We start from the raw sequence: 26905 nt of genomic DNA on the forward strand, positions 1-26905 counted from the left end.
ATAATGCTATGCTATTGTTAGAAATGATTTAACATTCTATCAGAAAACTGAAGAAATGGAAATTCATCTATTAAGGTGGTGTACAGTCCATAATATATTCTACATTATGTTAACATTATTCTTAAATGTGATTTTTTAAAATTGACTAAATATGTTTTTAATGAGAAGAATTAGTTTGAGTTTGAATGCTCTTTTTTCCGTTTAGGCAATATGTCAGAATGAGGGCACCCAGACATCAGAGCTCTGGAAGGCATGTTGATACTGTTTTCTTCTTTGTCTCCTGGGTGTAAGAAGTATAACAGATCTTAAAGATCTGTATTCTTGTTTGTTTAAAAAATTGATACATAAGAGAGAGAGTGTGTGTGTGTGTGTGTGTATGTGTCTGTATGTGTGTGTCTGTGTGTCTGTGTGTGTATCTGAAATGATAACAATATATTCTTTGGAAAGTATTTTGTTTTTTCTCAATTAAATTTATTCATTTGTTCTAATTGGCTACCCTTTATTATCACAGGTATAGGGAAATTAGAACACTACTACTTTAGTGTACGTTGAAATATACAGAGAAGAGTATGTTAAATTGAGGACTCTGTTATCTCACATAGATGAGAGTTTCTGGATATTTTCTATATCTTTTTATTGCTCATTAAGGGGAATTTTCTGCTATACTGTGTCTTCATACTTTCTCTTCTGTTCAAATAACTCTCTTCCCTTAATGTAGGTAAACATACTAACTTCTGGGTTTTGGATAATTCTGTATCGTTGAGTTGAGTCAACTGGGCAGTCTGTTTTGCAAATGAAATTTCAGGTTTATGTGTGTACTACTTACTAGTATTAGAAGCACTTATTTAGCATTTTTCTTTAGTTCTTTCTGGACAAGATAGCTACATTTGCACTTTCGTTTGAAAGTCAGTTTTTCTCTTATGTGAAAATACTAGAAAATTCTAGATTCCCAACAAGCCTTTATTTTTGTTCTAGGTAGTTTTGACTCAGCTCTGAAAGGGATTTTTTTGAATGCAAAGGAATTGATTTTAGGCTAGGGACACTTACCTTCTGGTCTATTGTTCTTTTGTCTGGCTTATGTAGTGAGGCAGGAGAGCTTGTGTGTTATATGTCTCTTTGTTCTGAGCCCCCTGCTCTCTAAATCTATTCATACCTACTTATACCAGAATTACAAAAGTCTGATTGTAGTTTTTTGTCTCATTTTCTTCTCCTACCATCTGAACCTGGTATCCGATTTGCCTGTTTTTCATTGTAATAAATCAAAGGCTACAGAATACTGACTCTGCTGCTGTTAAATTGAGTCAGTTCATCAGAGCCATGTTTGGTGGAGCAAGCTTTTAATCATAGCAGGTGCACCTCTATGAGTTCCCGGACAGCCTGTTCTACATACAACACCTTTTCATCCTGATGCTAACACCCTGCTGGAGTGGCATTATTACCAGAATAAACTGAAAGGAAAAGCAGGTGCACATAAGTTCTTTAAAGCAATAGTCCTCCCCTGGATGGTCTCTGAATGTTGGTGCTGCTGTTGGTGCGTTAGAAGTAAAAGTAGAATTGGAATAATTAGCTCTTCGAAGGCTTTAAGAATGCTAGTGACTGTAGAGAGAGTATCTTGGGTATTTGTATGCATATATCACCTTTCAGTTAAAAAAAATTATGGCCTATAGGAAAGGATAGAATAGAAGGTGGGACATCCGGGAGGCAGAAAGAATTCTGGGATAGAGCCAGGTCGGAGAGATTTGCCCTGGAAAATGTGACCAGACAGACTCGTGGTTCCTGAGCACAGGTAATGAGCCACATGGCGGTATGTAGATTTGAGTAAGTGGGTTAGAATTTGTCAGAGAAAAGTGTAGCTCTATGGCCAAGGTATTTGTTAATATATGTTGAGTCTGCGTCTTATTCCTGGGATCATGGGGCTGAGAAGAAGAACCAGGTCCAAACTTCTACCAGTGACAACATGAATCCAAACAAAATCTAAATCTGAGCAATGACCGACCAGTGTATACTTTTGATTTCTGGAACAGAATGATGATGTTCACCTGGAATTCAATCCCAACATAGGTTGGGAGTGAAAGCATGATTTATTTCATATTAACTAGATGAGCTATTAGCGATGTGGCTTATGTCACCGTGCAGACACTGAAGTTTATGTTTTTCAGTATTTTTTAGAACTTAAAAGCAGACACCATGGTACCTAACCTCGGCTTTCAGGAGATGACACCAAGAGAACAGAACTTTCAAGGGAAGGCTGCAGAGCAGGGAACCCCAACTCAAGGAAGGACACAACCACTATTGTAACCAGAGTCTAAATGCCTCATTTGAGTGAGTTGGTTTCTTAATAAAAATATTTCCATAACCGTCTTGGAAAATTAGTCTCTTTACAATCACAAGATCTTCATTTGTTTTACTACACTGCATTACAGTTCCAAAGAAATTGGCAAGTCTTTCCCATTTGTTTCCTTGTAGAATAAATTGTAAAACCACAATATTAAAAAAAAAAATCATTGTTTTAGGAACACATTAACGAGGAGAAAGACATATAGCACAGTAGAAAGGGTCTAGATTTTGGTTTTATCCCAGTTACTTCTGTTTCCTGTTTTGTCAGATTTAAAAAAAACAATGGTTATTTTAGAAATGACCCTGTTGAGGCAAAACAGAATCTGGCCATCTGGATTTCTTTTCAGGAATTAGTCTTTCTTAGTTGCCATCATCTGCTTACACGGAGCAATGGGAAGGGTGATTGTAGACACACATTTAAAATTTATATGAGTATCAGTTTTTCAAGTTTTCTAGGGCTCTTATTAGCTGTTAAATGTTTTCAGAAAATTTTGAGATTAGTGATTTGTGTCAGTAGATCTTGGGATAACTTCCTGAGCTTGTTGAGTCTTTGTTTCATTGCTTGTGGTCAGTTTCTTCAGCATACTTGTGTACCATGTTGCTTTTTCTTTCTGAATTTCCTTCTTCATATTATTAAATAGATAGAAATTTAAGTTCTAGAAAGCAAGGGATGTGTAACTGAAGGAAGTACACAGTACGTGTCCCATGCTGAACACTAAGAAAATACTTAGTGAACATCTGTCAAAATGAGGGAAAAAAAACTGTTGTGCATGTTTGGTGGTGTTTCTAAGTTCCTTTGTTGCTCAGTCTGGTGGGTAGACTCCAAGTCAGCTGCTTGTTTTAGTAGTCTGCATCTAGATTTTGACCTGGGTAGGTGCTTGTTCTTTGAAAATTGCAGGAAACTAATCTTTTGTCTTGCTTTCCATCACTGGCTGGCCAAGCATGGTTTTGCAGCAGAATATTTTCTTTGCTTACTTAATTAGCTACATCTTATTAGCCACTGGATTTTTAAAATATTTAGCATCCTTTTATAATTCATATCTTTTTCATTTCTTTTGGATGGGCCACCAGAAGTCAAATATTAGAGGAAATGTTTAAGTTCCACAAAATGAAATATTCCTTTCCTTTAAAAAAGTGGTCATAATACCTTGATACTATATTCTTGTTTTAACTTTATGACATTCATTTTTGTATCTTAAGGTCTTTGACCCATTTGGAGCCTGTAAAAGTATTTGCTAGATATAGAAGGACTAGATTGTCTTTTACTAAATTGACAGCCAAACCTGTGCCTAAAACTGCTTTTCCAATGCCTTTCTTCTACTTTTTTTCCAATATCACATTCTCTGAGTCATTATTAGACATTGCACAAAAATTAAATGTACTAAGAGTCATTTTAGAAGTTAGTATCTTTGACTTCTACACATTAGCTCTATAAAAATTAGGTCTAATATTGACTTGCATTGTTAGATGAAGCATCTTTCGTGTTTTTTGGAAACTGATTTCTTGTTCCTTATATTAAGAAATTAGGTCAATGTAACCAGAGCATTTGATCCATCTGTGACTTCCTTTGTGTGCTGTTTCCTGAATCATCTCTTTGATGATTCTGTTTAGAGCTATTTAATCTCTGCACATGTTTGGGGCCTTTTACAAACCCCTCCTGGATTCCGAGGATGCAGATGTTTTCTACCCTGTTAGCAACTTTACTTTTCATTCTACAGGAGCAACAATTTAAATTCTATTAGTCACAGACTGACTCTCAGTGATTACTCTTTCACAATTTTGTGTCCTAGTCTCTGATTTCTCCAACTATTCCTCCACATCCTTTCTCCATGTGCTTGTCTAGTTTGCCCTCCAGAGAGGACCGTGTATCCTTGCATTTCCACGAATCTCACAAAAAGTAGCTTACTCTGCGTGTGGAGAGACCCATGCACTCTGCTGCACTGTGGAGCAGGTCAGCTAGCCCAGTGAAGAGGAACACTCTGGTGTTGCCTCTCAGGCCATGACAGTGGGGGTGCATGACCCACACTCAGTGGTCAAAGATGAACTTTGCATAATTTCCAAGTGAGATTCTTATTTTAAAAGTCTTTAAAATATAAAGGTTATGTAACTTCCTTTTAAAGCTTAATTCATGGTTGTAACTTTGGAATATAATATATCATGGCTGTTGTCTTTGTTTAGTGGTATTTTCTGTTGGTTTGTTATTGATGACCCTTAAATTCTTGCAGATTAAATAGTGGACTGTTGTGAAAACACTGGATAATCTGCTCAGTTTGTCTTGAGTTTGTAAGAATGTGACACGTACTTACATTTTACCAGAAGCCATAGCTATGGGTGCTAGGATCTGAAAATATCTGTATGGGCTGAGTATTAGGTAAAGATGCTGATGGTTATTGGTCAGATAAGGAAAAGTTATTGGTGGGGTTGGCGTGGTGCTGCTTGTATTTAAATGCTCCCTACCCACTGGCTCCCAAGATCTGGAAGCCCTGAGGAGCAGATCCTCAAGTACCCCAAGTGATGCTTCGTAAACTTTGCTTCTTAGATTAACTCATGAAAAATGGATAGAGTCTGTGATTAGGCAATAGAAGAAGAAAGGTGGGACTTGAGGATGGAGTGGAGGGTCTCAAGAGAGAGGAGAAGGGGGAACAAGAGAGGAGACCAAGGGAGGAGGAAGCCACCATGTGAGGAGATGGACCCTGAGCATATGGCCTGGAAAAACAGCAAGTAACAAGGGACATTATGGCATGGAAATAGGTTAGTATAGCTGTAAACCTGCCCAATTAGGCTTATGACTTGTAAATAAAGTACCTGGATTGTGTGTCTTTTATTTGGACTAGTTAGAGTGTTTAATTCCTTTTGTAATTGGTGCCCTTGACCCTGAGATTAAGTCTCATGCTCTACTGAAATGAAGTTAGATATTGTACTGTGTATTTCTGGTGGTGCAATAACTTTGCTGTTTTTCATAGAGCATTGAGGTATTTCAATATGTGTGAAAAAGAGGCAGTGAGTAGTTTTTTAAACTCTGTGCTACTGCAGTGTACACAGAATAGCTTTGTTTGGAATTAGCTAAAGTGATAGATTTGGGTCTTGCTTTACTAACAGCGTTGTTTGCAGCAGAAAAAGTTGTATAAAAGCACATATCATGCTTAACCTAATAGTACTATCCACAGCAATGATCAATTTCTTTACTCATCCATTATTAATTGACTTCTTTATGGTTCAGGTGCGGGGCACATTTATACATCTGAGTGAGATTGCAAATTTGGTTTGCATATTACAAATGCTGGTAAGCTGTTTTTCTATCGATACTGGAATTATGATCTGTAAAGCAGCTACTACTGACAAAAATTGAGCTCAGGTTTTTTAGTTGAAGGTGCTCTTGTTTCATGACAAGTAGAAAATAATGCTGTTAGACTGTTTTTACCTGTGCGTAAAAGAAAAACTTTAATGTTTAAGATAAAGTGTCATTATAGTATATAAAAATGTTTATATAATGTGCATATCTTTGTGTGTGTGTGTGTGTGTGTGTGTGTGTGTGTCTGCGTGTGTGCACACATGTGGGTATGGATGTAGTGTATAGATGAGATCATCAAGCTACACTGACTTAGTTTCTGGATATGGGAAACAGGAAACCAAACTTTCTAAAAATGATTAGTACGTTTTTGTTTAATCAAATGGCTGGCAGAAACTTGAAATTTCTTTAACATATTTGTTGTAAGTGCTATAGAAAGTTCTTTTAGGAAAGAAAAAATAACCATTCCAAGAAACTTCTTTTCTGTTTTTCCTGTTTTAGTGAACTGCATAGTTCTCCTAAGCAAGGAGGTGGACTTCATCCTCCTTACCACTTTCACCCTTGCCTACCCCAGGGACTGTCTGACAAGGTAACAGAATGGATTACATTTATTAAAACATGATACCGTGAGTTTATTGTGACGCGTTTTTGTCTGAACACTGCTGAAAAATAAAAAATCAATTTTAATAGTTTTTGTACTAAGTATAGAAATGACGGCCATTCGTGCAGGTGTTTGGAACCTAAATATTTGCACCTGAAAATAAAAGAAACCATATTTCCTAAATAAAATTTAAGGAAAAGATATTGTAACATAATGATTAAATCTTATTTTAATGCAGACCTAATATCAGATTCATCAGTGAGTAAGAATCCCGATTCTACGCAAAGAAATTGAATTGATTCTGTTTTTTTCAAGAGATGAAATTGCTTCTTGTGGCTATTAAGGCAGGTATGGAGAAGCTAAGTGAGTTCTATTTCTTAATGGATAGTTGATTTTTTTTATATTTTTAGAAAGATTAAGCCTAGAAGGTCAGTTCTACAATTTCCACATATGAAATATGTATTACAAAGGAAATATTTTAGTCTGAGTCCTTCATCTATACTACCATGTAAAGAATTTTAAATAACATAATAGTCCCTAGTGATCCTCTAGTGAAAAACAAAATAATAATAATAATAATAATAATAGGCATTGTCATGTTTAACTTCTGTGAGGTATAAAATGATAAGAAATTGAAAGCTACATTTTTCTTTTTCTTTTTCTTTGTCTTTTTTTATTTGAATGGCATTGGCGGGGCCTTATTTGTCAGTCTTTACAAATAAGAAAAACTCGCCTCACAACTATTCATAACTGCCCTTCTGGTCAGTCCGTCTGTTCACGGACACAGTTACATACATTCAAGAAAACACACAGAAAATTAAGCTGAAACTCGATTTCCTTCTAAATTAAAAGTAAATTATTTTCTACCATTGCTGATGACCAATGTTGGCATCTGTGTGGTGGGTAAAATGAAGCAGGCAGCCTTCCGATGGGTTCAGTGCTTAAAGCTATTGATGGGGGCGGATCCAGACACCTATGGGGATGCTGCCACAGGCAGCCAGCGACTAGAGATGTTACTCAACAGACAGTTTTCTGAGGGAGCAAAGCTTAAGTTACTGGGGGGTTTGCACTCTCTATGATCAGCGAAAAACCTATGAACTCTTAACTCCTTGGGGTCAGTGAGAAAGACCAGGGAAGAGAGAAAATTCACAAACACACACACACACAGACACACACACACACAGACACACACACACACACACACACACACACACACACACACACACACACACACAGAGTTGATGGTAGAAGGAACAGTGTTCCAGCTCATCATACACAAGCCTTAACAGATACACATAGTTGATGGATGCCCTAACCCTTGTGCTTTATTCTTTGTTCCATCACTTATATATCCCAGCCAAATCTTTCAAGCATCATTAAATTGCAATGTAATTGTTTTAGTTTTCTTCTAGACAAAGACAGGAGTAATTATTTCATTATTTATCCTTAAAAAGTATTCTTAAAAGACTCACAGATCTAACCACTTATATAAAAATCAGTCATATCTACTTTAAATCCTCAGAATGAGTATCTACTCAAGAGCAATTCTTAATAAATCTTATCAGGAAGCTGAGGGCAAAAATGTGTATAAGGAATCAATTGTTAATGCCAGATATGTTGGCCAGTGAGTGATTTGAGGTACCTTAGAATTTTCCCATAATTCTTAGATTATGAGGAACATGCTGGCAGTGAACAGAGCAGAACTCCATAACAGCACAACAGCATCAAGTCCTCAGGACACATAGCTCTCAGGACACATAGTCCTTGGAGCTGTCACACTGAGTCACACCCACACGACTGTGGTAATCGGGGTGGGGGGAGTACATACTAGATCCTATCTCCATTTTAAACTTGATATGTTTTATTTTATTTACATGAAAAATGCATGAAGCTTGGGATTTGCTTCTCAATAACTTAAGAGGTTTCTTATTTGTTTGTGGTTCTCTGTGGTGATGTGAATGTTAGGAAAATCCCAGAAGCCACTGAGTACTAACAGAGTATTATTTATTCTTCTGCTCTTAGCAAGAGGGCAAGAAACACCTGTAGCTGTTTCTTAAGCAGGAATATGTTCAGTGAATTTCGTTAGTGTTTTACAGTTTTCATGGCACACATTCCTTTGTCATATTAATTTCAAGTATTTTGTTGTTGTTTTGTTTTGTTTTAGTTTCTTGAGAATAGTATTGTCCCTTGCTTTCTGTGTTTGTCTTTTGTATATTAAAAAGGATACTGATTCCTGTGCTTTAACTCTGTGTTTTTCAAATTTATCCATATTTATCATCCCTAGGAGTTTTTTCTTATGATTTAGTTTTTATGTATAGAATCTTAAAACCTGAAAATAAACATATATTGATTTCTTCCCTTCTCATTTGTATTTGCTTCATTACCTTGACTTGTTTAATTACTTGACCTAACACTGTAAGCAGTATGTTGAGAAGTGAGAAGAGTGAACATCCTTGTCTTGGTCCTGATTCCAACACAAGTACTTTGAATTATTCTCTCTTTTGGATGACTTTTGCTGTATATTGCCTTTATCAAGTTGAGATAAATCCCTTGTATCCCTATTCTCTGCAAGACTTTCCTCACAAATGGAGGCTGTATTTTATCAAAGGTCTTTTATGTTTGCAATAGGGTGGTACTTGTACTTATGTGGTAGATTATGTTAAATCTCATGTATTGACGCTTTCCTCCATCTCTGGGATGAAGTTGCCTTAAACCTGATGAGAAATCTGTTTGTGTTACTGCATTTGGTTTACATGTATTTTATTAATGCCTTGTGCACCTATGGTCATCAGAGATGTTGGTGTATGACTTTCTTTTCCGGTTGTTTAGATTCAGCATCAGGATTAGACTCCCAGTAAATGTTTTCTACCTGTTTTTGGAATATCTTACCTTTTCAGCTTTGAGAATGTGGTGGCCGCCATTTTCATACTTTCCTTCCTCTACCTTTATATCGGCTAAAATAGGATTCTGGAAGTAATATTGATTTATTGTCAATACAGATTACAATACTGTGCACACTCAAAAGGTATACTTCTTGGTTCTGAACCATGTATGATCTTGGTTCCATTACTATAGGCAGAAATATTGTCAGAACAAAATCTGCTTCCTAAATGTCATAGTTTAGGGCTCACCTGCTTTGTTTTGCAACATACCCTATTTTTGCTTTTTGTTTGTTTGTTTAGTTTTGTTTTTTGAAAAATTGCTTTTATTTGTTGTAGCACAAAACTGTTATTTAGACTATTAATTTAAAATTAATATTTTGTACTTACATCCTTGATTTATATGAAAACAAGTCACTATACCATTTATTTCACTTCTTAGTGTGTTTTTGTTGAATTTCACCAGGTCCATTAATGAACATAAGAGGAAGGACCATGGAAAGGAGTATATCTCTTACATATTCACAGAAGATTATGCCAAGCAGGAATACTGCGTATAAGACCTAAATTTCATTGGAAGAACCTGACTGAGGAAGTGAAAAGGAAAGGATGGGAAATAGGAAAACATTTGAAAATAAGGCTGTTGACAGGCTGGAGAAGAAGGAGGAGATTGAAAATTTAAATTGTGCTACCTGAAACTGTGTATTTTCATGGATACAAATATGTCTTTGCCTATTTAAAAACTACTAGTTACTATGAAGTAGGATTTATCCATGTCAGTTATGGTACAATATGCTTTAGGAATTTAATTCCTGGGGACTTAAATTGAAAGTTAGTGGTATGGTTATTTAAAAACTCATTAAAAACAATTTAAAGAGATAATTTCACACTGTAATTGTGCACTTTTCTCCATTTCCATTGCTTATATAGATATGTATTACGTCTTACCATCTTTTAAATGATGTTTAGTTACTTATAATAGTTTTTCTTTATGTGAGCATAGTCACAAATACATATGATAGTCTAAAATAATACAAAGAATAGTGTACTCTAACTTACTTATCTGTTTGTAAATACTCATTTGTGTGTGTATGTGTTTATGTATATATGTGTATATATATGTATATATATGTATATGTATGAGTATATATGTATACTAGATAAGATGGATGAAGTTATAAAATGCATCTTGAAAGGAACCGGATATAGATCTCTCCTGAGAGACACATCCAGAGCATGTCCAATACAGAAGTCAATGCTATCAGCAAACCACTGATCTGAGAACAACACCCTTGGAGGGAATTAGAAAAAATATTGAAACAGTTGAAGGAGGATGCAACCCCATCAAAACAACAATGCCAACCAAACAGAGCTTCCAGGGCCTAAACCACTTCCGAAAGACTATACATGGAATAATCCAGGACTCCAACCGCATATATAGCAGAGAATAGACTTGTTGGGGCACCAGGGGAAGGGGAAGCCCCTGGTCTTGCCAAGGTTTGACCACCAGTGCAGGGGAATATGGGGGAGGGGGGATAAACTGGATGTATAGGGGGAATACCTGTATAGGGGAGGGGGATGGGAGGGAATGGGGGCTTATATACAGGAAATTGGGAAGGGGAATATTGTTTGAAATGTAAGTAAAGAAATATATCTAATAAAAAATTTTAAAAATTAAAATTTAGGAACCAAGAAGATATCAATGCCAGTTCTAGCTATAATGTTTAGGTCCTGAGATGGAGAAGGGGAGTTAACAAAAGTGAAGACACTGACCACCTTTTGATTTTCAGGCAAGTGGCCACAAATAACTTGAGCCTTCTATATTTATACAATGACAATTGTGCTTACCCAAGCAGTGATATCATTGCTTACATTATTAAAAGAAATCATAATATCCACATTTCAAAAGCTCTATCTTTACACAAATCCCCCAATAGTTCCCCTTCCTCCTTCTCCCATTCCTTGAATCAGTCACCACCTAAACTTATTTTGCATTAAAAAGCACAATTTCAGCAAGACAAAAGAGATGTCTGGCCAGGCTTGTCCTGTAAACATGAAGACATACCAGTCTGGTAGCAAACATGGTTACATAGTTATGCATGGTGAGAGGCCTAATTGAACATTTGTTGGTAAACTATACCTAGTTATATCCTATCATAATTCCCTTTTAATTGCAGACAGACAAGTTCATTTTACAAAGCACATCTTCTAGACATCTTTCTAATATATAGATCTTTGTAAGATGTAATCATTCTAAGAGCCATTTTCAAGTCTCTATCAATCCAACATAATCTCTGCATTTTCCATGTCTCTACTGATCAGATATAGCTTCTTAAAAACAGTTTTGTAAGCAGGACCTACCTCTCTCCACAACTGACACAGACTTGCTCAGTGTGACTGGGTACTTCTCTAAAGATATGATTATAAGTCTCAAATTCCCAGGATTTATGGTAACATCTGGAGGATTGATAGATACAAAAAAAGGTGGCGAACATTTTATCCCTTGAAAGAGTTTTCAGAAAAATGTAGAATCATCCACAGTGTAAGTCAGTGTGACTCCAGATGGCCTTGTCCATGACTGATGAAGTGATACAATTTTGATAATGACTATATGCAGTACAATGAAGAAATGGAGAGCTTGTAGGGCATGCAAACTTGATACTAAATATAAAGGCCACCAAATTTACCTTGTCAACTGAGAAGTGGTTTCTATTGAATTGCCACAGTAGAATCCTGTCACTGAAGCACTCATATGCTATTCCTTGCAGCAGCTACATGGCCACTGCCAGAAAGAGGTAGCAACTCTGCTAAATTATTTCTGATACATGCATGAGGATCTGAGTGCAGTCTCCAGAGAACATGTAAAAAGTCATGGGACTGTGTTCCAAGCTAATCATCCTGGTGCATGTGAAATGGAGAAGAAAGAAACCCTGTGGCTTGACAGAGCCCCAGTCTAGCTATATTGGTAATTCCATGGTCAGCTTGAGACCATGTCAGAAAATCAATACAGTAGAGAGTGACTGAGAATGATATCCATTGACCTTTGACCTCCTTATTCACACCTGTGGACATGCACCTGCAGACATATGTACCCCCACATAAACATGTACACACAAAGTACTGCGACCTTATAAGCAGACTCAAGCCTCTTTAGAAAGTTTCATGCCATTTTTTACCCTGCAACATCTCTCATACAGCACACTGTTCCTTATTGTTTGCACTTTATCTTTTTTTAGTTTTAGATATATTATGCCCATTGTCTATCATAATGAATTTCATCTTTAAAAATAACCTCAGAATCATTATATTCATTCAGCCTCCTTGTCTTTAGGCAATAGAAATCATTTTTTTAACTTATTTTTACAGGAGACTGGAGAGATGACGGAGAAGGTAAGAACATGTACTACTTTTGAAGAAGACCCATGTTAGATTCAAAGAACAAGATGACTCATAATCACTGGTAATTTCAGTTTCAGGGACCTAATACTCTTCCTTTTCTAGTCTCCACAGGCAACCCTAGACATGCAAATACTCACACATAATTTAATAAAGACACAGCCCCCACATACACACGTTTACAATTTAATTCATTTTCTGGCCTTATTTTTTTTTTTTTACTAGGACAAAGAGGGTAAAATTATACAATCTACTTCAAATTTCTGAAGGGGAACATTTTGCCTTCTCGATAGGAGACAAACCCCTCCAGATTTAGAGGCATCTAAATTCAAGTTGACACAAGTGTCCATCATATACATTAATGTGCCTTTTGCATTGTCTTTTACTTTTCCATAATGGGTATTGCTTACAATTGTGTTGCTGCAGATTTGGTTTTACCACAGGCTTCTTTGATGCTCTGAGCTGCTTTGATTTTAATTTCTGCTCCTCTCTCAATTAGCTTCTCACCCTACATTGTTATTCTATCTTATCACTCATTTTATAAAATCCATGCTCCAAAAATTTGAAGAAGATAACAATGGCTGCTTAAAGTGTACCTCTTTTCCTTATAGTCACTCTATTGAAAAACATAGACTTTTGCCTTTAATTGTTGTTTTGTTTCTTTGACACAGGCTTTTTCCTTGAGTACAATAATATTGTTTTACTCTTTTAAATTTATCCTTTCCAAGTAAGACAATAGAAAACTTGTGGGGGTGCTTTGTAAATGAATATGAGGATGATCCCTCTTGTCTATATTTTGATGTCTTCTACATTTGAAAAATGAGTGCTGATTCAGCAACTAAATCCTACACAGGCAACCACTGTGGAGAGTCCAGTGGAAGTATTCCAGGACTCCTGATGGATGTCAGCTCCCCTTGGACTCATACACTTGACATTTTTAACTAATATATTACCCTAAACCCAATTTTTGGGGTATTTTCTTTCATCCTCTACCTCATATCTCAGAAAGAATGAAGAATATCATATTGGAACAAGGTCACTTGATTCTATTTCACGATGTGACTAAGAAACCTGGAATCTCCTAGTAGTATTCCTGGTTTGGTTATAAAGGAGAACATTTTGTTTTATTTCTCTAGTTACATATAGTACATTTCAGTGTAGATGCCTATTCCTCCACCATGCAAGGAAAGGTCCCTATAAATCTAAGTGATACAAATACAAGTGCTATTGTCTGGTCACCCTGGTTACACAATACCACTGTGGAAAAGTCTCTGGAATCTACATGCCCCATATTTAAGTTTTTTGATTCATCAATCTGAGTAATACATGTTCATGAGTCTGAACTTATAGTATCCAGGAGTTGTTTAGCTTATCTCTGCAAGACCAAGTTGCCTTCATATGAACTATATATGTATTCTTTTTTTTTAATTTTTTTTTTATTAACTTGAGTATTTCTTATATACATTTCAAGTGTTATTCCCTTTCCCGGTTTCCGGGCAAACATCCCCCTCCCCCCTCCCCTTCCTTATGAGTGTTCCCCTCCCAACCCTCCCCACATTGCCGCCCTCCCCCCATAGTCTAGTTCACTGGGGGTTCAGTCTTAGCAGGACCCAGGGCTTCCCCTTCCACTGGTGCTCTTACTAGGATATTCATTGCTACCTATGGGGTCAGAGTCCAGGGTCAGTCCATGTATAGTATTTAGGTAGTGGCTTAGTCCCTGGAAGCTCTGGTTGCTTGACATTGTTGTACTTTTGGGGTCTCGAGCCCCTTCAAGCTCTTCCAGTTCTTTCTCTGATTCCTTCAACGGGGGACCTATTCTCAGTTCAGTGGTTTGCTGCTGGCATTCGCCTCTGTACTTGCTGTATTCTGGCTGTGTCTCTCAGGAGCGATCTACATCCGGCTCCTGTCGGTCTGCACTTCTTTGCTTCATCCATCTTGTCTAATTGGGTGGCTGTATATGTATGGGCCACATGTGGGGCAGGCTCCGAATGGGTGTTCCTTCAGTCTCTGTTTTAATCTTTGCCTCTCCCTTCCCTGCCAAGGGTATTCTTTTTCCTCATTTAAAGAAGGAGTGAAGCATTCACATTTTGATCATCCATCTTGAGTTTCGTTTGTTCTAGGGATCTAGGGTAATTCAAGCATTTGGGCTAAAAGCCACTTATCAATGAGTGCATACCATGTATGTCTTTCTGTGATTGGGTTAGCTCACTCAGGATGATATTTTCCAGTTCCAACAATTTGCCTACGAATTTCATACTCGTTGTTTTTGATAGCTGAGTAATATTCCATTGTGTAGATGTACCACATTTTCTGTATCCATTCCTCTGTTGAAGGGCATCTGGGTTCTTTCCATTTTCTGGCTATTATAAATAAGGCTGCGATGAACATAGTGGAGCACGTGTCTTTTTTATATGTTGAGGCATCTTTTGGGTATATGCCCAAGAGAGGTATAGCTGGATCCTCAGGCAGTTCAATGTCCAATTTTCTGAGGAACCTCCAGACTGATTTCCAGAATGGTTTTACCAGTCTGCAATCCCACCAACAATGGAGGAGTGTTCCTCTTTCACCACATCCTCGCCAGCATCTGCTGTCACCTGAGTTTTAGATCTTAGCCATTCTCACTGGTGTGAGGTGAAATCTCAGGGTTGTTTTGATTTGCATTTCCCTTATGACTAAAGATGTTGAACATTTCTTTAGGTGTTTCTCAGCCATTCGGCATTCCTCAGCTGTGAATTCTTTGTTTAGCTCTGAGCCCCATTTTTTAATAGGGTTATTTGTTTCCCTGCGGTCTAACTTCTTGAGTTCTTTGTATATTTTGGATATAAGGCCTCTATCTGTTGTAGGATTGGTAAAGATCTTTTCCCAATCTGTTGGTTGCCGTTTTGTCCTAACCACCGTGTCCTTTGCCTTACAGAAGCTTTGTAGTTTTATGAGATCCCATTTGTAGATTCTCGATCTTAGAGCATAAGCCATTGGTGTTTTGTTCAGGAAATTTTTTCCAGTGCCCATGTGTACCAGATGCTTCCCTAGTTTTTCTTCTATTAGTTTGAGCGTGTCTGGTTTGATGTGGACTAAATATCTTCAACAAAATCATAGAAGAAAACTTTCCTAGTCTAAAAAAAGAGATACCCCCGGCCCGCAGCAGCTCTCTGCTCCCAGACCCGGTGAGAGAGAGACCCAACCGCCTGGTCAGGTGGGCACTCCTGAGGCTGCAGAGCGGAAGAGACCACCAACACTGCTCACCCCTGCCCACATCCCTGGCCCAAGAGGAAACTGTATAAGGCCTCTGGGCTCCCGTGGGGGAGGGCCCAGGAGCGGCAAGACTTCTGCGCCTGAGACACTGCCGGAACCTGAAAGAAACAGACCGGATAAACAGTTCTCTGCACCCAAATCCCGTGGGAGGGAGAGCTAAACCTTCAGAGAGGCAGACAAGCCTGGGAAACCAGAAGAGACTGCTCCCTGCACACACATCTCGGACGCCAGAGGAAAAAGCCAAAGACCATCTGGAACCCTGGTGCACTGAAGCTCCCGGAAGGGGCGGCACAGGTCTTCCTGGTTGCTGCCGCTGCAGAGAGCCCCTGGGCAGCACCCCACGAGCGAACCTGAGCCTCGGGACCACAGGTAAGACCAAATTTTCTGCTGCAAGAAAGCTGCCTGGTGAGCTTGGGACACACGGAAGCAGAATTTCTCTAGGAGGCACGGTCTGTGTTTACCAGAAGTCCCACACCCGCGGATCCCGGCCCGCAGCAGCTCTCTGCTCCCAGACCCGGTGAGAGAGAGACCCAACCGCCTGGTCAGGTGGGCACTCCTGAGGCTGCAGAGCGGAAGAGACCACCAACACTGCTCACCCCTCCCCACATCCCTGGCCCAAGAGGAAACTGTATAAGGCCTCTGGGCTCCCGTGGGGGAGGGCCCAGGAGCGGCAGGACTTCTGCGCCTGAGACACCGCCGGAACCTGAAAGAAACAGACTGGATAAACAGTTCTCTGCACCCAAATCCCATGGGAGGGAGAGCTAAACCTTCAGAGAGGCAGACAAGCCTGGGAAACCAGAAGAGACTGCTCCCTGCACACACATCTCGGACGCCAGAGGAAAAAGCCAAAGACCATCTGGAACCCTGGTGCACTGAAGCTCCCGGAAGGGGCGGCACAGGTCTTCCTGGTTGCTGCCGCTGCAGAGAGCCCCTGGGCAGCACCCCACGAGCGAACCTGAGCCTCGGGACCACAGGTAAGACCAAATTTTCTGCTGCAAGAAAGCTGCCTGGTGAACTCAAGACACAGGCCCACAGGAACAGCTGAAGACCTGTAGACAGGAAAAACTACACGCCGGAAAGCAGAACACACTGTCCCCATAACTGACTGAAAGAGAGGAAAACAGGTCTACAGCACTCCTGACACACAGGCTTATAGGTCAGTCTAGCCACTGTCAGAAATAGCAGAACAAAGTAACACTAGAGATAATCTGATGGCGAGAGGCAAGCGCAGGAACCCAAGCAACAGAAACCAAGACTGCATGCCATCATCGGAGCCCAATTCTCCCGCCAAAACAAACATGGAATATCCAAACACACCAGAAAAGCAAGATCTAGTTTCAAAATCATATTTGATCATGATGCTGGAGGACTTCAAGAAAGACATGAACACACTTAGGGAAACACAGGAAATCATTAATAAACAAGTAGAGGCCTACAGAGAGGAATGGCAAAAATCCCTGAAAGAATTCCAGGAAAACACAATCAAACAGATGAAGGAATTAAAAATGGAAATAGAAGCAATCAAGAAAGAACACATGGAAACAACCCTGGATATAGAAAACCAAAAGAAGAGACAACAAGCTTCACCAACAGAATACAAGAGATGGAAGAGAGAATCTCAGGAGCAGAAGATTCCATAGAAATCATTGACTCAACTGTCAAAGATAATGTAAAGCGGAAAAAGCTACTGGTCCAAAACATACAGGAAATCCAGGACTCAATGAGAAGATCAAACCTAAGGATAATAGGTATAGAAGAGAGTGAAGACTCCCAGCTCAAAGGACCAGTAAATATCTTCAACAAAATCATAGAAGAAAACTTCCCTAACCTAAAAAAAGAGATACCCATAGGCATACAAGAAGCCTACAGAACTCCAAATAGATTGGACCAGAAAAGAAACACCTCCCGTCACATAATTGTCAAAACACCAAACGCACAAAATAAAGAAAGAATATTAAAAGCAGTAAGGGAAAAAGGTCAAGTAACATATAAAGGGAAACCTATCAGAATCACACCAGACTTCTCGCCAGAAACTATGAAGGCCAGAAGATCCTGGACTGATGTCATACAGACCCTAAGAGAACACAAATGCCAGCCCAGGTTACTGTATCCAGCAAAACTCTCAATTAACATTGATGGAGAAACCAAGATATTCCATGACAAAACCAAATTTACACAATATCTTTCTACAAATCCAGCACTACAAAGGATAATAAATGGTAAAGCCCAACATAAGGAGGCAAGCTATACCCTAGAAGAAGCAAGAAACTAATCGTCTTGGCAACAAAACAAAGAGAATGAAAGCACACAAACATAACCTCACATCCAAATATGAATATAAAGGGAAACAATAATCACTATTCCTTAATATCTCTCAATATCAATGGCCTCAACTCCCCAATAAAAAGACATAGATTAACAAACTGGATACGCAACGAGGACCCTGCATTCTGCTGCCTACAGGAAACACACCTCAGAGACAAAGACAGACACTACCTCAGAGTGAAAGGCTGGAAAACAACTTTCCAAGCAAATGGTCAGAAGAAGCAAGCTGGAGTAGCCATTCTAATATCAAATAAAATCAATTTCCAACTAAAAGTCATCAAAAAAGATAAGGAAGGACACTTCATATTCATCAAAGGAAAAATCCACCAAGATGAACTCTCAATCCTAAATATCTATGCCCCAAATACAAGGGCACCTACATACGTAAAAGAAACCTTACTAAAGCTCAAAACACACATTGCACCTCACACAATAATAGTGGGATATTTCAACACCCCACTCTCATCAATGGACAGATCATGGAAACAGAAATTAAACAGTGATGTCGACAGACTAAGAGAAGTCATGAGCCAAATGGACTTAACGGATATTTATAGAACATTCTATCCTAAAGCAAAAGGATATACCTTCTTCTCAGCTCCTCATGGTACTTTCTCCAAAATTGACCATATAATTGGTCAAAAAACGGGCCTCAACAGGTACAGAAAGATAGAAATAATCCCATGCGTGCTATCGGACCACCACGGCCTAAAACTGGTCTTCAATAACAATAAGGGAAGAATGCCCACATATACGTGGAAATTGAACAATGCTCTACTCAATGATAACCTGGTCAAGGAAGAAATAAAGAAAGAAATTAAAAACTTTTTAGAATTTAATGAAAATGAAGATACAACATACTCAAACTTATGGGACACAATGAAAGCTGTGCTAAGAGGAAAAGTCATAGCGCTGAGTGCCTGCAGAAAGAAACAGGAAAGAGCATATGTCAGCAGCTTGACAGCACACCTAAAAGCTCTAGAACAAAAAGAAGCAAATACACCCAGGAGGAGTAGAAGGCAGGAAATAATCAAACTCAGAGCTGAAATCAACCAAGTAGAAACAAAAAGGACCATAGAAAGAATCAACAGGACCAAAAGTTGGTTCTTTGAGAAAATCAACAAGATAGATAAACCCCTAGCCAGACTAACGAGAGGACAGAGAGAGTGCGTCCAAATTAACAAAATCAGAAATGAAAAGGGAGACATAACTACAGATTCAGAGGAAATTCAAAAAATCATCAGATCTTACTATAAAAACCTATATTCAACAAAATTTGAAAATCTTCAGGAAATGGACAATTTCCTAGACAGATACCAGGTATCAAAGTTAAATCAGGAACAGATAAACCAGTTAAACAACCCCATAACTCCTAAGGAAATAGAAGCAGTCATTAAAGGTCTCCCAACCAAAAAGAGCCCAGGTCCAGATGGGTTTAGTGCAGAATTCTATCAAACCTTCATAGAAGACCTCATACCAATATTATCCAAACTATTCCACAAAATTGAAACAGATGGAGCCCTACCGAATTCCTTCTACGAATCTACAATTACTCTTATACCTAAACCACACAAAGACACAACAAAGAAAGAGAACTTCAGACCAATTTCCCTTATGAATATCGACGCAAAAATACTCAATAAAATTCTGGCAAACCGAATTCAAGAGCACATCAAAACAATCATCCACCATGATCAAGTAGGCTTCATCCCAGGCATGCAGGGATGGTTTAATATACGGAAAACCATCAACGTGATCCATTATATAAACAAACTGAAAGAACAGAACCACATGATCATTTCATTAGATGCTGAGAAAGCATTTGACAAAATTCAACACCCCTTCATGATAAAAGTCCTGGAAAGAATAGGAATTCAAGGCCCATACCTAAACATAGTAAAAGCCATATACAGCAAACCAGTTGCTAACATTAAACTAAATGGAGAGAAACTTGAAGCAATCCCACTAAAATCAGGGACTAGACAAGGCTGCCCACTCTCTCCCTACTTATTCAATATAGTTCTTGAAGTTCTAGCCAGAGCAATCAGACAACAAAAGGAGATCAAAGGGATACAGATCAGAAAAGAAGAGGTCAAAATATCACTATTTGCAGATGATATGATAGTATATTTAAGTGATCCCAAAAGTTCCACCAGAGAACTACTAAAGCTGATAAACAACTTCAGCAAAGTGGCTGGGTATAAAATTAACTCAAATAAATCAGTTGCCTTCCTCTATACAAAAGAGAAACAAGCCGAGAAAGAAATTAGGGAAACGACACCCTTCATAATAGACCCAAATAATATAAAGTACCTCGGTGTGACTTTAACCAAGCAAGTAAAAGATCTGTACAATAAGAACTTCAAGACACTGAAGAAATAAATTGAAGAAGACCTCAGAAGATGGAAAGATCTCCCATGCTCATGGATTGGCAGGATTAATATAGTAAAAATGGCCATTTTACCAAAAGCAATCTACAGATTCAATGCAATCCCCATCAAAATACCAATCCAATTCTTCAAAGAGTTAGACAGAACAATTTGCAAATTCATCTGGAATAACAAAAAACCCAGGATAGCTAAAGCTATCCTCAACAATAAAAGGACTTCAGGGGGAATCACTATCCCTGAACTCAAGCAGTATTACAGAGCAATAGTGATAAAAACTGCATGGTATTGGTACAGAGACAGACAGATAGACCAATGGAATAGAATTGAAGACCCAGAAATGAACCCACACACCTATGGTCACTTGATTTTTGACAAAGGAGCCAAAACCATCCAATGGAAAAAAGATAGCATTTTCAGCAAATGGTGCTGGTTCAACTGGAGGGCAACATGTAGAAGAATGCAGATCGATCCATGCTTATCACCCTGTACAAAGCTTAAGTCGAAGTGGATCAAGGACCTCCACATCAAACCAGACACACTCAAACTAATAGAAGAAAAACTAGGGAAGCATCTGGAACACATGGGCACTGGAAAAAATTTCCTGAACAAAACACCAATGGCTTATGCTCTAAGATCAAGAATCGACAAATGGGATCTCATAAAACTGCAAAGCTTCTGTAAGGCAAAGGACACTGTGGTTAGGACAAAACGGCAACCAACAGATTGGGAAAAGATCTTTACCAACCCTACAACAGATAGAGGCCTTATATCCAAAATATACAAAGAACTCAAGAAGTTAGACCGCAGGGAAACAAATAACCCTATTAAAAAATGGGGTTCAGAGCTAAACAAAGAATTCACAGCTGAGGAATGCCGAATGGCTGAGAAACACCTAAAGAAATGTTCAACATCTTTAGTCATAAGGGAAATGCAAATCAAAACAACCCTGAGATTTCACCTCACACCAGTGCGATTGGCTAAGATCAAAAACTCAGGTGACAGCAGATGCTGGCGAGGTTGTGGAGAAAGAGGAACACTCCTCCATTGTTGGTGGGATTGCAGACTGGTAAAACCATTCTGGAAATCAGTCTGGAGGTTCCTCAGAAAATTGGACATTGAACTGCCTGAGGATCCAGCTATACCTCTCTTGGGCATATACCCAAAAGATGCCTCAACATATAAAAGAGACACGTGCTCCACTATGTTCATCGCAGCCTTATTTATAATAGCCAGAAAATGGAAAGAACCCAGATGCCCTTCAACAGAGGAATGGATACAGAAAATGTGGTACATCTACACAATGGAATACTACTCAGCTATCAAAAACAACGAGTTTATGAAATTCGTAGGCAAATGGTTGGAACTGGAAAATATCATCCTGAGTGAACTAACCCAATCACAGAAAGACATACATGGTATGCACTCATTGATAAGTGGCTATTAGCCCAAATGCTTGAATTACCCTAGATCCCTAGAACAAACGAAACTCAAGACGGATGATCAAAATGTGAATGCTTCACTCCTTCTTTAAATGAGGAAAAAGAATACCCTTGGCAGGGAAGGGAGAGGCAAAGATTAAAACAGAGACTGAAGGAACACCCATTCAGAGCCTGTCCCACATTTGGCCCATACATATACAGCCACCCAATTGGACTAGATGGATGAAGCAAAGAAGTGCAGACCGACAGGAGCCGGATGTAGATCGCTCCTGAGAGACACAGCCAGAATACAGCAAATACAGAGGCGAATGCCAGCAGCAAAACACTGAACTGAGAATAGGTCCCCTATTGAAGGAATCAGAGAAAGAACTGGAAGAGCTTGAAGGGGCTCGAGACCCCAAAAGTACAACAATGCCAAGCTACCAGAGCTTCCAGGGACTAAGCCACTACCTAAAGACTATACATGGACTGACCCTGGACTCTGACCCCATAGGTAGCCATGAATATCCTAGTAAGAGCACCAGTGGAAGGGGAAGCCCTGGGTCCTGCTAAGACTGAACCCCCAGTGAACTAGACTATGGGGGGAGGGCGGCAATGGTGGGAGGGTTGGGAGGGGAACACCCATAAGGAAGGGGAGGGGGGAGGGGGATGTTTGCCCGGAAACCGGGAAAGGGAATAACACTCGAAATGTATATAAGAAATACTCAAGTTAATAAAAAAAAAAAAAAAAAAAGAGATACCGATAGGCATACAAGAAGCCTACAGAACTCCAAATAGATTGGACCAGAAAAGAAACACCTCCCGTCACATAATTGTCAAAACACCAAACGCACAAAATAAAGAAAGAATATTAAAAGCAGTAAGGGAAAAAGGTCAAGTAACATATAAAGGCAGACCTATCAGAATCACACCAGACTTCTCACCAGAAACTATGAAGGCCAGAAGATCCTGGACTGATGTCATACAGACCCTAAGAGAACACAAATGCCAGCCCAGGTTACTGTATCCTGCAAAACTCTCAATTAACATTGATGGAGAAACCAAGATATTCCATGACAAAGCCAAATTTACACAATATCTTTCTACAAATCCAGCACTACAAAGGATAATAAATGGTAAAGCCCAACATAAGGAGGCAAGCTATAACTTAGAAGAAGCAAGAAACTAATCGTCTTGGCAACAAAACAAAGAGAATGAAAGCACACAAACATAACGTCACATCCAAATATGAATATAACGGGAAGCAATAATCACTATTCCTTAATATCTCTCAACATCAATGGCCTCAACTCCCCAATAAAAAGACATAGATTAACAAACTGGATACGCAACGAGGACCCTGCATTCTGCTGCCTACAGGAAACACACGTCAGAGACAAAGACAGACATTACCTCAGAGTGAAAGGCTGGAAAACAATTTTCCAAGCAAACGGTCAGAAGAAGCAAGCTGGAGTAGCCATTCTAATATCAAATAAAATCAATTTTCAATTAAAAGTCATCAAAAAAGATAAGGAAGGACACTTCATATTCATCAAAGGAAAAATCCACCAAGATGAACTCTCAATCCTAAATATCTATGCCCCAAGTACAAGGGCACCTACATACGTAAAAGAAACCTTACTAAAGCTCAAAACACACATTGCACCTCACACAATAATAGTGGGAGATTTCAACACCCCACTCTCATCAATGGACAGATCATGGAAACAGAAATTGAACAGAGATGTAGACAGACTAAGAGAAGTCATGAGCCAAAGGAACTTAACAGATATTTATAGAACATTCTATCCTAAAGCAAAAGGATATACCTTCTTCTCAGGTCCTCATGGTACTTTCTCCAAAATTGACCATATAATTGGTCAAAAAACGGGCCTCAACAGGTACAGAAAGATAGAAATAATCCCATGCGTGCTATCGGACCACCACGGCCTAAAACTGGTCTTCAATAACAATCAAGGAAGAATGCCCACATACACTTGGAAATTGAACAATGCTCTACTCAATGATAACCTGGTCAAGGAAGAAATAAAGAAAGAAATTAAAAACTTTTTAGAATTTAATGAAAATGAAGGTACAACATACCCAAACTTATGGGACACAATGAAAGCTGTGCTAAGAGGAAAACTCATAGCGCTGAGTGCCTGCAGAAAGAAACAGGAAAGAGCATATGTCAGCAGCTTGACAGCACACCTAAAAGCTCTAGAACAAAAAGAAGCAAATACACCCAGGAGGAGTAGAAGGCAGGAAATAATCAAACTCAGAGCTGAAATCAACCAAGTAGAAACAAAAAGGACCATAGAAAGAATCAACAGAACCAAAAGTTGGTTCTTTGAGAAAATCAACAAGATAGATAAACCCTTAGCCAGACTAACGAGAGGACACAGAGAGTGCGTCCAAATTAACAAAATCAGAAATGAAAAGGGAGACATAACAACAGATTCAGAGGAAATTCAAAAAATCATCAGATCTTACTACAAAAACCTATATTCAATAAAACTTGAAAATCTTCAGGAAATGGACAATTTCCTAGACAGATACCAGGTACCGAAGTTACATCAGGAACAGATAAACCAGTTAAACAACCCCATAACTCCTAAGGAAATAGAAGCAGTCATTAAAGGTCTCCCAACCAAAAAGAGCCCAGGTCCAGACGGGTTTAGTGCAGAATTCTATCAAACCTTCATAGAAGACCTCATACCAATATTATCCAAACTATTCCACAAAATTGAAACAGATGGATCACTACCGAATACCTTCTATGAAGCCACAATTACTCTTATACCTAAACCACAGAAAGACACAACAAAAAAAGAGAACTTCAGACCAATTTCCCTTATGAATATCGATGCAAAAATACTCAACAAAATTCTGGCAAACCGAATCCAAGAGCACATCAAAACAATCATCCACCATGACCAAGTAGGCTTCATCCCAGGCATGCAGGGATGGTTTAATATAAGGAAAACCATCAACGTGATCCATTATATAAACAAACTGAAAGAACAAAACCACATGATCATTTCATTAGACGCTGAGAAAGCATTTGACAAAATTCAACACCCCTTCATGATAAAAGTCCTGGAGAGAATAGGAATTCAAGGCCCATACCTGAACATAGTAAAAGCCATATACAGCAAACCAGTTGCTAACATTAAACTAAATGGAGAGAAACTCGAAGCAATCCCACTAAAATCAGGGACTAGACAAGGCTGCCCACTCTCTCCCTACTTATTCAATATAGTTCTTGAAGTTCTAGCCAGAGCAATCAGACAACAAAAGGAGGTCAAGGGGATACAGATCGGAAAAGAAGAAGTCAAAATATCACTGTTTGCAGATGATATGATAGTGTATTTAAGTGATCCCAAAAGTTCCACCAGAGAACTACTAAAGCTGATAAACAACTTCAGCAAAGTGGCTGGGTGTAAAATTAACTCAAATAAATCAGTAGCCTTCCTCTATACAAAAGAGAAACAAGCCGGGAAAGAAAATAGGGAAACGACACCCTTCATAATAGACCCAAATAATATAAAGTACCTCGGTGTGACTTTAACCAAGCAAGTAAAAGATCTGTACAATAAGAACTACAAGGCACTGAAGATGGAAATTGAAGAAGACCTCAGAAGATGGAAAGATCTCCCATGCTCATGGATTGGCAGGATTAATATAGTAAAAATGGACATTTTACCAAAAGCAATCTACAGATTCAATGCAATCCCCATCAAAATACCAATCCAATTCTTCAAAGAGTTAGACAGAACAATTTGCAAATTCATCTGGAATAACAAAAAACCCAGGATAACTAAAGCTATCCTCAACAATAAAAGGACTTCAGGGGGAATCACTATCCCTGAACTCAAGCAGTATTACAGAGCAATAGTGATAAAAACTGCATGGTATTGGTACAGAGACAGAAGATAGACCAATGGAATAGAATTGAAGACCCAGAAATGAACCCACACACCTATGGTCACTTGATTTTTGACAAAGGAGCCAAAACCATCCAATGGAAAAAAGATAGCATTTTCAGCAAATGGTGCTGGTTCAACTGGAGGTCAACATGTAGAAGAATGCAGATCGATCCATGCTTATCACCCTGTACAAAGCTTAAGTCCAAGTGGATCAAGGACCTCCACATCAAACCAGACACACTCAAACTAATAGAAGAAAAACTAGGGAAGCATCTGGAACACATAGGCACTGGATCAAATTTCCTAAACAAAACACCAATGGCTTACGCTCTAAGATCAAGAATCGACAAATGGGATCTCATAAAACTACAAAGCTTCTGTAAGGCAAAGGACACGGTGGTTAGGACAAAACGGCAACCAACAGATTGGGAAAAGATCTTTACCAATCCTACAACAGATAGAGGCCTTATATCCAAAATATACAAAGAACTCAAGAAGTTAGACCGCAGGGAAACAAATAACCCTATTAAAAAATGGGGTTCAGAGCTAAACAAAGAATTCACAGCTGAGGAATGCCGAATGGCTGAGAAACACCTAAAGAAATGTTCAACATCTTTAGTCATAAGGGAAATGCAAATCAAAACAACCCTGAGATTTCACCTCATACCAGTGAGAATGGCTAAGATCAAAAACTCAGGGGACAACAGATGCTGGCGAGGATGTGGAGGAAGAGGAACACTCCTCCATTGTTGGTGGGATTGCAAACTGGTACAACCATTCTGGAAATCAGTCTGGAGAATCCTCAGAAAATTAGACATTGAACTGCCTGAGGATCCAGCTATACCTCTCTTGGGCATATACCCAAAAGATGCCCCAACATATAAAAAAGACACGTGCTCCACTATGTTCATTGCAGCCTTATTTATAATAGCCAGAAGCTGGAAAGAACCCAGATGCCCTTCAACAGAGGAATGGATACAGAAAATGTGGTACATCTACACAATGGAATATTACTCAGCTATCAAAAACAACGACTTTATGAAATTCGTAGGCAAATGGTTGGAACTGGAAAACATCATCCTGAGTGAG

General features: G+C 38.8%; 1 long non-coding RNA gene and 1 pseudogene across 4 annotated transcripts in view; both read left to right on the top strand.

Annotated features, from left to right (window-relative positions):
- The window catches only part of LOC120102192 (uncharacterized), a 28715-nt gene extending 17927 nt beyond the window's left edge, over positions 1–10788 (top strand). Inside the window, exons 1-5 of one of the 4 annotated variants that reach the window (XR_015686271.1) lie at positions 2160–2322; positions 5558–5620; positions 6128–6215; positions 6466–6575; positions 9573–10775. This is a non-coding gene — a long non-coding RNA (uncharacterized LOC120102192). Of the gene's footprint in view, positions 1–2159; positions 2323–4806; positions 5089–5557; positions 5621–6127; positions 6216–6465; positions 6576–9572 lie in introns of those variants that run through there. The other 3 variants (XR_015686270.1, XR_015686269.1, XR_015686268.1) reach the window with 3 other exon arrangements.
- Positions 1–26905, top strand: part of LOC148006206 (polyubiquitin-C-like) — a 1402189-nt pseudogene that overhangs the window by 160473 nt on the left and 1214811 nt on the right.

This window comes from Rattus norvegicus, chromosome 4, assembly GCF_021556685.1.
Source record: "Rattus norvegicus strain SHRSP/BbbUtx chromosome 4, alternate assembly SHRSP_T2T, whole genome shotgun sequence".
NCBI lineage: Eukaryota > Metazoa > Chordata > Mammalia > Rodentia > Muridae > Rattus > Rattus norvegicus.